Source organism: Oncorhynchus masou, chromosome 21 (genome assembly GCF_036934945.1).
Source record: "Oncorhynchus masou masou isolate Uvic2021 chromosome 21, UVic_Omas_1.1, whole genome shotgun sequence".
NCBI lineage: Eukaryota > Metazoa > Chordata > Actinopteri > Salmoniformes > Salmonidae > Oncorhynchus > Oncorhynchus masou.
Genome location: NC_088232.1, coordinates 54667843 through 54678440, shown reverse-complemented (window position 1 = coordinate 54678440; position 10598 = coordinate 54667843).

The following is a 10598-nucleotide window of genomic DNA, read 5'->3' as shown; positions in this document are numbered from 1 at the left end:
GTGTTTCCACTGCTCGAGTGCCCAATGGGGGCGAGCTTTACACCACTCCAGCCGGCGCTTGGCTTTGCGCATGTTGATCTTAGGCTTGTGTGCTGATACTACATACCCCAACCAGAAGCCATGGATTACAGGCAACATCCGCACTGAGCTAAAGGATAGAGCTGCCGCTTTCAAGGAGCGGGACTCTAAAACGGAAGCTTATAATAAATCCCGCTATGCCAGTGACACGAGCCTACCAGAAAAGCTAAACTATTTCTATGCTCACTTCTAGGCAAATAACACTGAAACATGCATGAGAGCACCAGCTGTTCCGAGATCACACTCTCTGCAGCCAATGTGAGTAAGACCTTTAAACAGGTCAACATTCACAAGGCCGCAGGGCCAGACAGATTACCAGGATGCGTACTCCGAGCATGCGCTGACCATCCGGCAAGTGTCTTCACTGACATTTTCAACCTGTCCCTGACTGAGTCTTTAATACCAACATGTTTTAAGCAGATCACCATAGTCCCTGTGCCCAAGAACACTAAGGGAACCTGCCTACAAGACTACAGACCCGTAGAACTCACATCCATTGCCGTGAAATGCTTTACATTTACATTACATTTAAGTCATTTAGCAGACGCTCTTATCCAGAGCGACTTACAAATTGGTGAATAAAAGGCTGGTAATGGCTCACATTAACACCATTATCCCAGAAACCCTAGAACCACTCCAAGTTGCATACCGCCCTAACAGATCCACAGATCTCTTTTGCACTCCACACTGCCCTTTCCCACCTGGACAAAAGGAACCCCTTGAGAATGCTATTCATTGACTACAGCTCAGTGTTCAACACCGTAGTGCTCTCAAAGCTCATCACTAAGCTAAGGATCCTGGGACAAAATACCTCCCTCGGCAACTGGGTCCTGGACTTCCTGATGGGCCGCCCCCAGGTGGTAAGGGTAGGTAACAACACATCAGCCATGCTGATCCTCAACACAGGGGCCCCTCAGGGGTGTGTGCTCAGTCCCCTCCTGTACTCCCTTTTCAGTCATGACTGAACGGCCAGGCACGACTCCAACACCATCATTAAGTTTGCTGATGACATAACAGTGCGAGGCCTGATCACCAACAACGACGGCACAGCCTATAGGGAGGAGGTCAGTGGTGCCAGGACAACAACCTCTCCCTCAACGTGATTAAGACAAAGGAGATGATTGTGGACTACAGGAAGAAGTGGGCCGAGCACGCCCGTATTCTCATCGATAGGGCTGCAGTGGAGCAGGTTGTGAACTTCAAGTTCCTTGGTGTCCACATCACCAACAAACTAACATGGTCCAATCACACCAAGACAGTCATGAAGAGGACATGACAAAACCTATTCCAGTGTGGCCTGCCGGTGTGTTAGCTAGTCCCTCCAGGATGTTAACTAGTCCCTCCAGTGTGTTAGCTAGTCCCTCCAGTGTGTTAGCTAGTCCCTCCAGTGTGTTAGCTAGTCCCTCTAGTCTATTAGCTAGTCCCTCCAGTGTGTTAGCTAGTCCCTCCAGTGTGTTAGCTAGTCCCTCCAGGATGTTAGCTAGTCCCTCCAGGATGTTAGCTAGTCCCTCCAGTGTGTTAGCTAGTCCCTCCAGGATGTTAGCTAGTCCCTCCAGTGTGTTAGCTAGTCCCTCCAGTGTGTTAGCTAGTCCCTCCAGTGTGTTAGCTAGTCCCTCCAGGATGTTAGCTAGTCCCTCCAGTGTGTTAGCTAGTCCCTCCAGGATGTTAGCTAGTCCCTCCAGTGTGTTAGCTAGTCTCTCCAGGATGTTAACTAGTCCCTCCAGTGTGTTAGCTAGTCCCTCCAGTGTGTTAGCTAGTCCCTCCAGTGTGTTAGCTAGTCCCTCTAGTCTATTAGCTAGTCCCTCCAGTGTGTTAGCTAGTCCCTCCAGTGTGTTAGCTAGTCCCTCCAGGATGTTAGCTAGTCCCTCCAGGATGTTAGCTAGTCCCTCCAGTGTGTTAGCTAGTCCCTCCAGGACGTTAGCTAGTCCCTCCAGTGTGTTAGCTAGTCCCTCCAGTGTGTTAGCTAGTCCCTCCAGGATGTTAGCTAGTCCCTCCAGTGTGTTAGCTAGTCCCTCCAGGATGTTAACTAGTCCCTCCAGTGTGTTAGCTAGTCCCTCCAGTGTGTTAGCTAGTCCCTCCAGTGTTTTAGCTAGTCCCTCCAGTGTGTTAGCTAGTCCCTCCAGGATGTTAGCTAGTCCCTCCAGTGTGTTAGCTAGTCCCTCCAGGATGTTAGCTAGTCCCTCCAGGATGTTAGCTAGTCCCTCCAGTATGTTAGCTAGTCCCTCCAGGATGTTAGCTAGTCCCTCCAGTGTGTTAGCTAGTCCCTCTAGTGTGTTAGCTAGTCCCTCCAGTGTGTTAGCTAGTCTCTCCAGGATGTTAGCTAGTCCCTCCAGTGTGTTAGCTAGTCCCTCCAGTGTGTTAGCTAGTCCCTCCAGTGTGTAAGCTAGTCCCTCTAGTGTGTTAGCTAGTCCCTCCAGTGTGTAAGCTAGTCCCTCTAGTGTGTTAGCTAGTCCCTCCAGTGTGTTAGCTAGTCCCTCAAGTGTGTTAGCTAGTCCCTCTAGTCTATTAGCTAGTCCCTCCAGTGTGTTAGCTAGTCCCTCCAGTGTGTTAGCTAGTCCCTCTAGTGTGTTAGCTAGTCCCTCCAGTGTGTTAGCTAGTCCCTCCAGTGTGTTAGCTAGTCCCTCCAGTGTGTAAGCTAGTCCCTCTAGTGTGTTAGCTAGTCCCTCCAGTGTGTTAGCTAGTCCCTCCAGTGTGTTAGCTAGTCCCTCTAGTCTATTAGCTAGTCCCTCCAGTGTGTTAGCTAGTCCCTCCAGTGTGTTAGCTAGTCCCTCTAGTGTGTTAGCTAGTCCCTCCAGTGTGTTAGCTAGTCCCTCCAGTGTGTTAGCTAGTCCCTCCAGTGTGTTAGCTAGTCGCTCTAGTGTGTTAGCTAGTCCCTCCAGTGTGTTAGCTAGTCCCTCCAGTGTGTTAGCTAGTCCCTCCAGTGGGATAGCTAGTCCCTCCAGTGTGTTAGCTAGTCACTCTAGTGTGTTAGCTAGTCCCTCTAGTGCGTTAGCTAGTCCCTCCAGTGTGTTAGCTAGTCCCTCCAGTGTGTTAGCTAGTCCCTCCAGTGTGCTAGCTAGTCCCTCCAGTGTGTTAGCTAGTCCCTCCAGTGTGTTAGCTAGTCCCTCCAGTGTGCTAGCTAGTCCCTCCAGTGTGTTAGCTAGTCCCTCCAGTGTGCTAGCTAGTCCCTCCAGTGTGTTAGCTAGTCCCTCCAGTGTGTTAGCTAGTCCCTCCAGTGTGTTAGCTAGTCCCTCCAGTGTGCTAGCTAGTCCCTCCAGTGTGTTAGCTAGTCCCTCCAGTGTGCTAGCTAGTCCCTCCAGTGTGTTAGCTAGTCCCTCTAGTGCGTTAGCTAGTCCCTCCAGTGTGCTAGCTAGTCCCTCCAGTGTGTTAGCTAGTCCCTCCAGTGTGTTAGCTAGTCCCTCCAGTGTGTTAGCTAGTCCCTCCAGTGTGTTAGCTAGTCCCTCCAGTGTGTTAGCTAGTCCCTCCAGTGGGATAGCTAGTCCCTCCAGTGTGTTAGCTAGTCACTCTAGTGTGTTAGCTAGTCCCTCTAGTGCGTTAGCTAGTCCCTCCAGTGTGTTAGCTAGTCCCTCCAGTGTGTTAGCTAGTCCCTCCAGTGTGCTAGCTAGTCCCTCCAGTGTGTTAGCTAGTCCCTCCAGTGTGTTAGCTAGTCCCTCCAGTGTGCTAGCTAGTCCCTCCAGTGTGTTAGCTAGTCCCTCCAGTGTGCTAGCTAGTCCCTCCAGTGTGTTAGCTAGTCCCTCCAGTGTGTTAGCTAGTCCCTCCAGTGTGTTAGCTAGTCCCTCCAGTGTGCTAGCTAGTCCCTCCAGTGTGTTAGCTAGTCCCTCCAGTGTGTTAGCTAGTCCCTCCAGTGTGTTAGCTAGTCCCTCCAGTGTGCTAGCTAGTCCCTCCAGTGTGTTAGCTAGTCCCTCCAGTGTGCTAGCTAGTCCCTCCAGTGTGTTAGCTAGTCCCTCCAGTGTGCTAGCTAGTCCCTCCAGTGTGCTAGCTAGTCCCTCTAGTGCGTTAGCTAGTCCCTCCAGTGTGCTAGCTAGTCCCTCCAGTGCGTTAGCTAGTCCCTCCAGTGTGTTAGCTAGTCCCTCCAGTGTGCTAGCTAGTCCCTCCAGTGTGTTAGCTAGTCCCTCCAGTGTGTTAGCTAGTCCCTCCAGTGTGTTAGCTAGTCCCTCCAGTGTGTTAGCTAGTCCCTCCAGTGTGCTAGCTAGTCCCTCTAGTGCGTTAGCTAGTCCCTCCAGTGTGCTAGCTAGTCCCTCCAGTGTGTTAGCTAGTCCCTCCAGTGTGCTAGCTAGTCCCTCTAGTGCGTTAGCTAGTCCCTCCAGTGTGCTAGCTAGTCCCTCCAGTGGGATAGCTAGTCACTCCAGTGTGCTAGCTAGTCCCTCTAGTGCGTTAGCTAGTCCCTCCAGTGTACTAGCTAGTCCCTCCAGTGTGTTAGCTAGTCCCTCCAGTGTGCTAGCTAGTCCCTCCAGTGTGCTAGCTAGTCCCTCCAGTGTGTTAGCTAGTCGCTCTAGTGTGTTAGCTAGTCCCTCCAGTGTGTTAGCTAGTCCCTCCAGTGTGTTAGCTAGTCCCTCCAGTGGGATAGCTAGTCCCTCCAGTGTGTTAGCTAGTCACTCTAGTGTGTTAGCTAGTCCCTCTAGTGCGTTAGCTAGTCCCTCCAGTGTGCTAGCTAGTCCCTCCAGTGTGCTAGCTAGTCCCTCCAGTGTGCTAGCTAGTCCCTCTAGTGTGTTAGCTAGTCCCTCTAGTGCGTTAGCTAGTCCCTCCAGTGTGTTAGCTAGTCCCTCCAGTGTGTTAGCTAGTCCCTCTAGTGCGTTAGCTAGTCCCTCCAGTGCGTTAGCTAGTCCCTCCAGTGCGTTAGCTAGTCCCTCTAGTGCGTTAGCTAGTCCCTCTAGTGCGTTAGCTAGTCCCTCCAGTGTGTTAGCTAGTCCCTCCAGTGTGTTAGCTAGTCCCTCCAGTGTGTTAGCTAGTCCCTCCAGTGCGTTAGCTAGTCCCTCCAGTGTGCTAGCTAGTCCCTCCAGTGTGTTAGCTAGTCCCTCCAGTGCGTTAGCTAGTCCCTCCAGTGTGCTAGCTAGTCCCTCCAGTGTGTTAGCTAGTCCCTCCAGTGTGTTAGCTAGTCCCTCCAGTGCGTTAGCTAGTCCCTCCAGTGTGTTAGCTAGTCCCTCCAGTGCGTTAGCTAGTCCCTCCAGTGTGCTAGCTAGTCCCTCCAGTGTGCTAGCTAGTCCCTCCAGTGTGTTAGCTAGTCCCTCCAGTGTGTTAGCTAGTCCCTCCAGTGCGTTAGCTAGTCCCTCCAGTGTGTTAGCTAGTCCCTCCAGTGCGTTAGCTAGTCTCTCCAGTGTGTTAGCTAGTCCCTCCAGTGCGTTAGCTAGTCCCTCCAGTGTGCTAGCTAGTCCCTCCAGTGTGCTAGCTAGTCCCTCCAGTGTGCTAGCTAGTCCCTCCAGTGTGTTAGCTAGTCCCTCTAGTGTGTTAGCTAGTCCCTCCAGTGTGCTAGCTAGTCCCTCCAGTGTGCTAGCTAGTCCCTCCAGTGTGCTAGCTAGTCCCTCCAGTGTGTTAGCTAGTCCCTCCAGTGTGCTAGCTAGTCCCTCCAGTGTGCTAGCTAGTCCCTCCAGTGTGTTAGCTAGTCCCTCCAGTGTGCTAGCTAGTCCCTCCAGTGTGTTAGCTAGTCCCTCCAGTGCGTTAGCTAGTCCCTCCAGTGTGCTAGCTAGTCCCTCCAGTGTGCTAGCTAGTCCCTCCAGTGTGCTAGCTAGTCCCTCCAGTGTGTTAGCTAGTCCCTCCAGTGTGTTAGCTAGTCCCTCCAGTGCGTTAGCTAGTCCCTCCAGTGTGCTAGCTAGTCCCTCCAGTGTGCTAGCTAGTCCCTCCAGTGCGCTAGCTAGTCCCTCTAGTGTGTTAGCTAGTCCCTCCAGTGCGTTAGCTAGTCCCTCTAGTGCGTTAGCTAGTCCCTCCAGTGCGTTAGCTAGTCCCTCTAGTGTGTTAGCTAGTCCCTCCAGTGTGCTAGCTAGTCCCTCTAGTGTGTTAGCTAGTCCCTCCAGTGTGTTAGCTAGTCCCTCTAGTGCGTTAGCTAGTCCCTCCAGTGCGTTAGCTAGTCCCTCCAGTGTGTTAGCTAGTCCCTCCAGTGTGTTAGCTAGTCCCTCCAGTGTGTTAGCTAGTCCCTCTAGTGCGTTAGCTAGTCCCTCCAGTGTGTTAGCTAGTCCCTCCAGTGTGCTAGCTAGTCCCTCCAGTGTGATAGCTAGTCCCTCCAGTGTGTTAGCTAGTCCCTCCAGTGTGCTAGCTAGTCCCTCCAGTGTGCTAGCTAGTCCCTCTAGTGCGTTAGCTAGTCCCTCCAGTGTGCTAGCTAGTCCCTCCAGTGTGCTAGCTAGTCCCTCCAGTGTGTTAGCTAGTCCCTCCAGTGTGCTAGCTAGTCCCTCCAGTGTGTTAGCTAGTCCCTCCAGTGCGTTAGCTAGTCCCTCCAGTGTGCTAGCTAGTCCCTCCAGTGTGCTAGCTAGTCCCTCCAGTGTGCTAGCTAGTCCCTCCAGTGTGTTAGCTAGTCCCTCCAGTGTGTTAGCTAGTCCCTCCAGTGCGTTAGCTAGTCCCTCCAGTGTGCTAGCTAGTCCCTCCAGTGTGCTAGCTAGTCCCTCCAGTGTGCTAGCTAGTCCCTCTAGTGTGTTAGCTAGTCCCTCCAGTGCGTTAGCTAGTCCCTCTAGTGCGTTAGCTAGTCCCTCCAGTGCGTTAGCTAGTCCCTCTAGTGTGTTAGCTAGTCCCTCCAGTGTGCTAGCTAGTCCCTCTAGTGTGTTAGCTAGTCCCTCCAGTGTGTTAGCTAGTCCCTCTAGTGCGTTAGCTAGTCCCTCCAGTGCGTTAGCTAGTCCCTCCAGTGTGTTAGCTAGTCCCTCCAGTGTGTTAGCTAGTCCCTCCAGTGTGTTAGCTAGTCCCTCTAGTGTGTTAGCTAGTCCCTCCAGTGTGTTAGCTAGTCCCTCCAGTGTGCTAGCTAGTCCCTCCAGTGTGATAGCTAGTCCCTCCAGTGTGTTAGCTAGTCCCTCCAGTGTGCTAGCTAGTCCCTCCAGTGTGCTAGCTAGTCCCTCTAGTGCGTTAGCTAGTCCCTCCAGTGTGCTAGCTAGTCCCTCCAGTGTGTTAGCTAGTCCCTCTAGTGTGTTAGCTAGTCCCTCCAGTGCGTTAGCTAGTCCCTCCAGTGTGTTAGCTAGTCCCTCCAGTGTGTTAGCTAGTCCCTCCAGTGTGTTAGCTAGTCCCTCCAGTGTGTTAGCTAGTCCCTCCAGTGTGTTAGCTAGTCCCTCCAGTGTGTTAGCTAGTCCCTCCAGTGTGTTAGCTAGTCCCTCCAGTGTGTTAGCTAGTCCCTCCAGTGTGTTAGCTAGTCCCTCCAGTGCGTTAGCTAGTCCCTCCAGTGCGCTAGCTAGTCCCTCCAGTGCGCTAGCTAGTCCCTCCAGTGTGCTAGCTAGTCCCTCCAGTGTGTTAGCTAGTCCCTCCAGTGTGTTAGCTAGTCCCTCCAGTGTGTTAGCTAGTCCCTCCAGTGTGCTAGCTAGTCCCTCCAGTGTGCTAGCTAGTCCCTCCAGTGTGTTAGCTAGTCCCTCCAGTGTGCTAGCTAGTCCCTCCAGTGTGCTAGCTAGTCCCTCCAGTGTGTTAGCTAGTCCCTCCAGTGTGCTAGCTAGTCCCTCCAGTGTGTTAGCTAGTCCCTCCAGTGTGCTAGCTAGTCCCTCCAGTGTGCTAGCTAGTCCCTCCAGTGTGTTAGCTAGTCCCTCCAGTGTGTTAGCTAGTCCCTCCAGTGTGTTAGCTAGTCCCTCCAGTGTGTTAGCTAGTCCCTCCAGTGTGTTAGCTAGTCCCTCCAGTGTGTTAGCTAGTCCCTCCAGTGTGTTAGCTAGTCCCTCCAGTGTGCTAGCTAGTCCCTCCAGTGTGTTAGCTAGTCCCTCCAGTGTGTTAGCTAGTCCCTCCAGTGTGCTAGCTAGTCCCTCCAGTGTGTTAGCTAGTCCCTCCAGTCTATTAGCTAGTCCCTCCAGTGTGTTAGCTAGTCCCTCCAGTGTGTTAGCTAGTCCCTCCAGTGTGTTAGCTAGTCCCTCTAGTGTGTTAGCTAGTCCCTCCAGTGTGTTAGCTAGTCCCTCTAGTGCGTTAGCTAGTCCCTCCAGTGTGTTAGCTAGTCCCTCCAGTGTGTTAGCTAGTCCCTCCAGTGTGTTAGCTAGTCCCTCCAGTGTGCTAGCTAGTCCCTCCAGTGTGTTAGCTAGTCCCTCCAGTGCGTTAGCTAGTCCCTCCAGTGTGCTAGCTAGTCCCTCCAGTGTGTTAGCTAGTCCCTCCAGTGTGTTAGCTAGTCCCTCCAGTGTGTTAGCTAGTCCCTCTAGTGCGTTAGCTAGTCCCTCCAGTGTGCTAGCTAGTCCCTCCAGTATTCTCAGCCCTGCTTCCCTTTTTAGGTGCTTGTTCTCCTTGACTTCCTGGGCGACCCCAGCTCATCCCTGAAGGTCATTTAACAATGGATAGTATTACAGAGGAGACTGTAGCATTTCAGCTTTCCTTAGTGTCCTCAATACGAATTAGAGAGAAGGGAGATAGAGAGATAGAAAGATAGAGAATGGAGAAATAGATAGAGAGAAATTGAGAGCTTGGGACTATAAAAGATGATTCTGAGATAATTGGCTTTAACGTTCCGAACCCTCATTAGTCTGAATGGTGTCAGCAAGTTGAATATTGTATAACTTTTGTCATGAATTGAGAGTATTTAGAGTACCAAACAGGTAGAGAACATTGAACAGAACAAGACTTTGTCAATAACTACATTTGACAAAAATGCAGATAGAACGTTATAGTCCCAAGCTCTTGAAATATACAGTATATATATAATATATAATATATAATATAGTGAGATGGAGAGAGAGAGAGAGAGGAGCTGCCCCCGACGGCCTACACTGTCCAGCCTTGAAAAATACATGTGTCAGCACCGGAGGGAGGGAGAGAGAGTCAGCGTGCTTTGCTCCTCTCCTCCTCTCCTCTTCTCTTCTCTGGCCCAGGCTCTCATCTCCCTTTGCTCTCCTTTCAAACCCTCCTCCTCTCTGGCCCAGGCTCTCATCTCCCTCTGCTCTCCTTTCAAACCCTCCTCCTCTCTGGCCCAGGCTCTCATCTCCCTTTGCTCCTCTCCTCCTCTCTGACCCAGGCTCTCATCTCCCTTTGCTCTCCTTTCAAACCCTCCTCTCTGGCCCAGGCTCTCATCTCCCTCTCCTCCTCTCCTCCTCTCTGACCCAGGCTCTCATCTCCCTCTGCTCTCCTTTCAAACCCTCCTCTCTGGCCCAGGCTCTCATCTCCCTCTCCTCCTCTCCTCCTCTCTGACCCAGGCTCTCATCTCCCTCTGCTCTCCTTTCAAACCCTCCTCTCTGGCCCAGGCTCTCATCTCCCTCTGCTCTCCTTTCAAACCCTCCTCTCTGGCCCAGGCTCTCATCTCCTCTGCTTTCCTTTCAAACCCTCCTCTCTGGCCCAGGCTCTCATCTCCCTCTGCTTTCCTTTCAAACCCTCCTCTCTGGCCCAGGCTCTCATCTCCCTCTGCTTTCCTTTCAAACCCTCCTCTCTGGCCCAGGCTCTCATCTCCCTCTGCTCCTCTCCTCCTCTCTGGCCCAGGCTCTCATCTCCCTCTGCTCCTCTCCTCCTCTCTGACCCAGGTTCTTATCTCCCTCTGCTCTCCTTTCAACAACACCAGGAAGAGAATCCTTTTTCCTCTCATCACTCTCCTCCATCCTCAGCCCACGCACCTCGCTCTGAAATCAAACATGGAAAACCATTAGTAGGCCTACTCAATTAGGAAGTTGCATCCACAGATTATGATTTCATCCACAGATTATGATTGCATCCACAGAGTATGATTGCATCCACAGATATCATTAGATGTTATTGTGTTATTATCTGTCCCAGGGTGTTTTAGTATTATATTATAAACCATAATATATCATTCTGTGAATGCAACATCAATGATGTGGCCCTGGGCACAAGCTGGGCTGTGTGTGGTGTGTGGTGTGTGTGTGTGTGTGTGTGTGTGTGTGTGTGTGTGTGTGTGTGTGTGTGTGTGTGTGTGTGTGTGTGTGTGTGTGTGTGTGTGTGTGTGTGTGTGTACCAACCCATGTTGATTAACGCTGCCTCCAATGACAACTGTTATTGTGTGTGTGTGTGGGGGGGGGGGGGGGGGAATCAAAGTCTATTGGTCATGTACACAGTTTAGCAGATGTTAAAGCAGGCGCAGTAAAATGCTTATGTTACTATCTCCTAACGATGCAGAACGAATCCAATTAACAATCCAAATATCCCCGTGACTATAATTCACATGCAATCTATACCTCTTTATATTGTATGAATTTACACAATATATACTAAGAATGACATGTACAGCAGTAGATATATTAGTGAGCTATGTGAATAATCCAGTATAGAGTACATATGTAGTGTGTATAAACAGTGTAACTAAAATGGAATATACAGTAGTAGACATTTTAGAATGAGCTATGTTGAGAATACAGTATTTAAAAACACAGTACAAAAAAACCCCATGGCAAAATGGATAGAATTGTAGGAAATTAGCTTCCAGG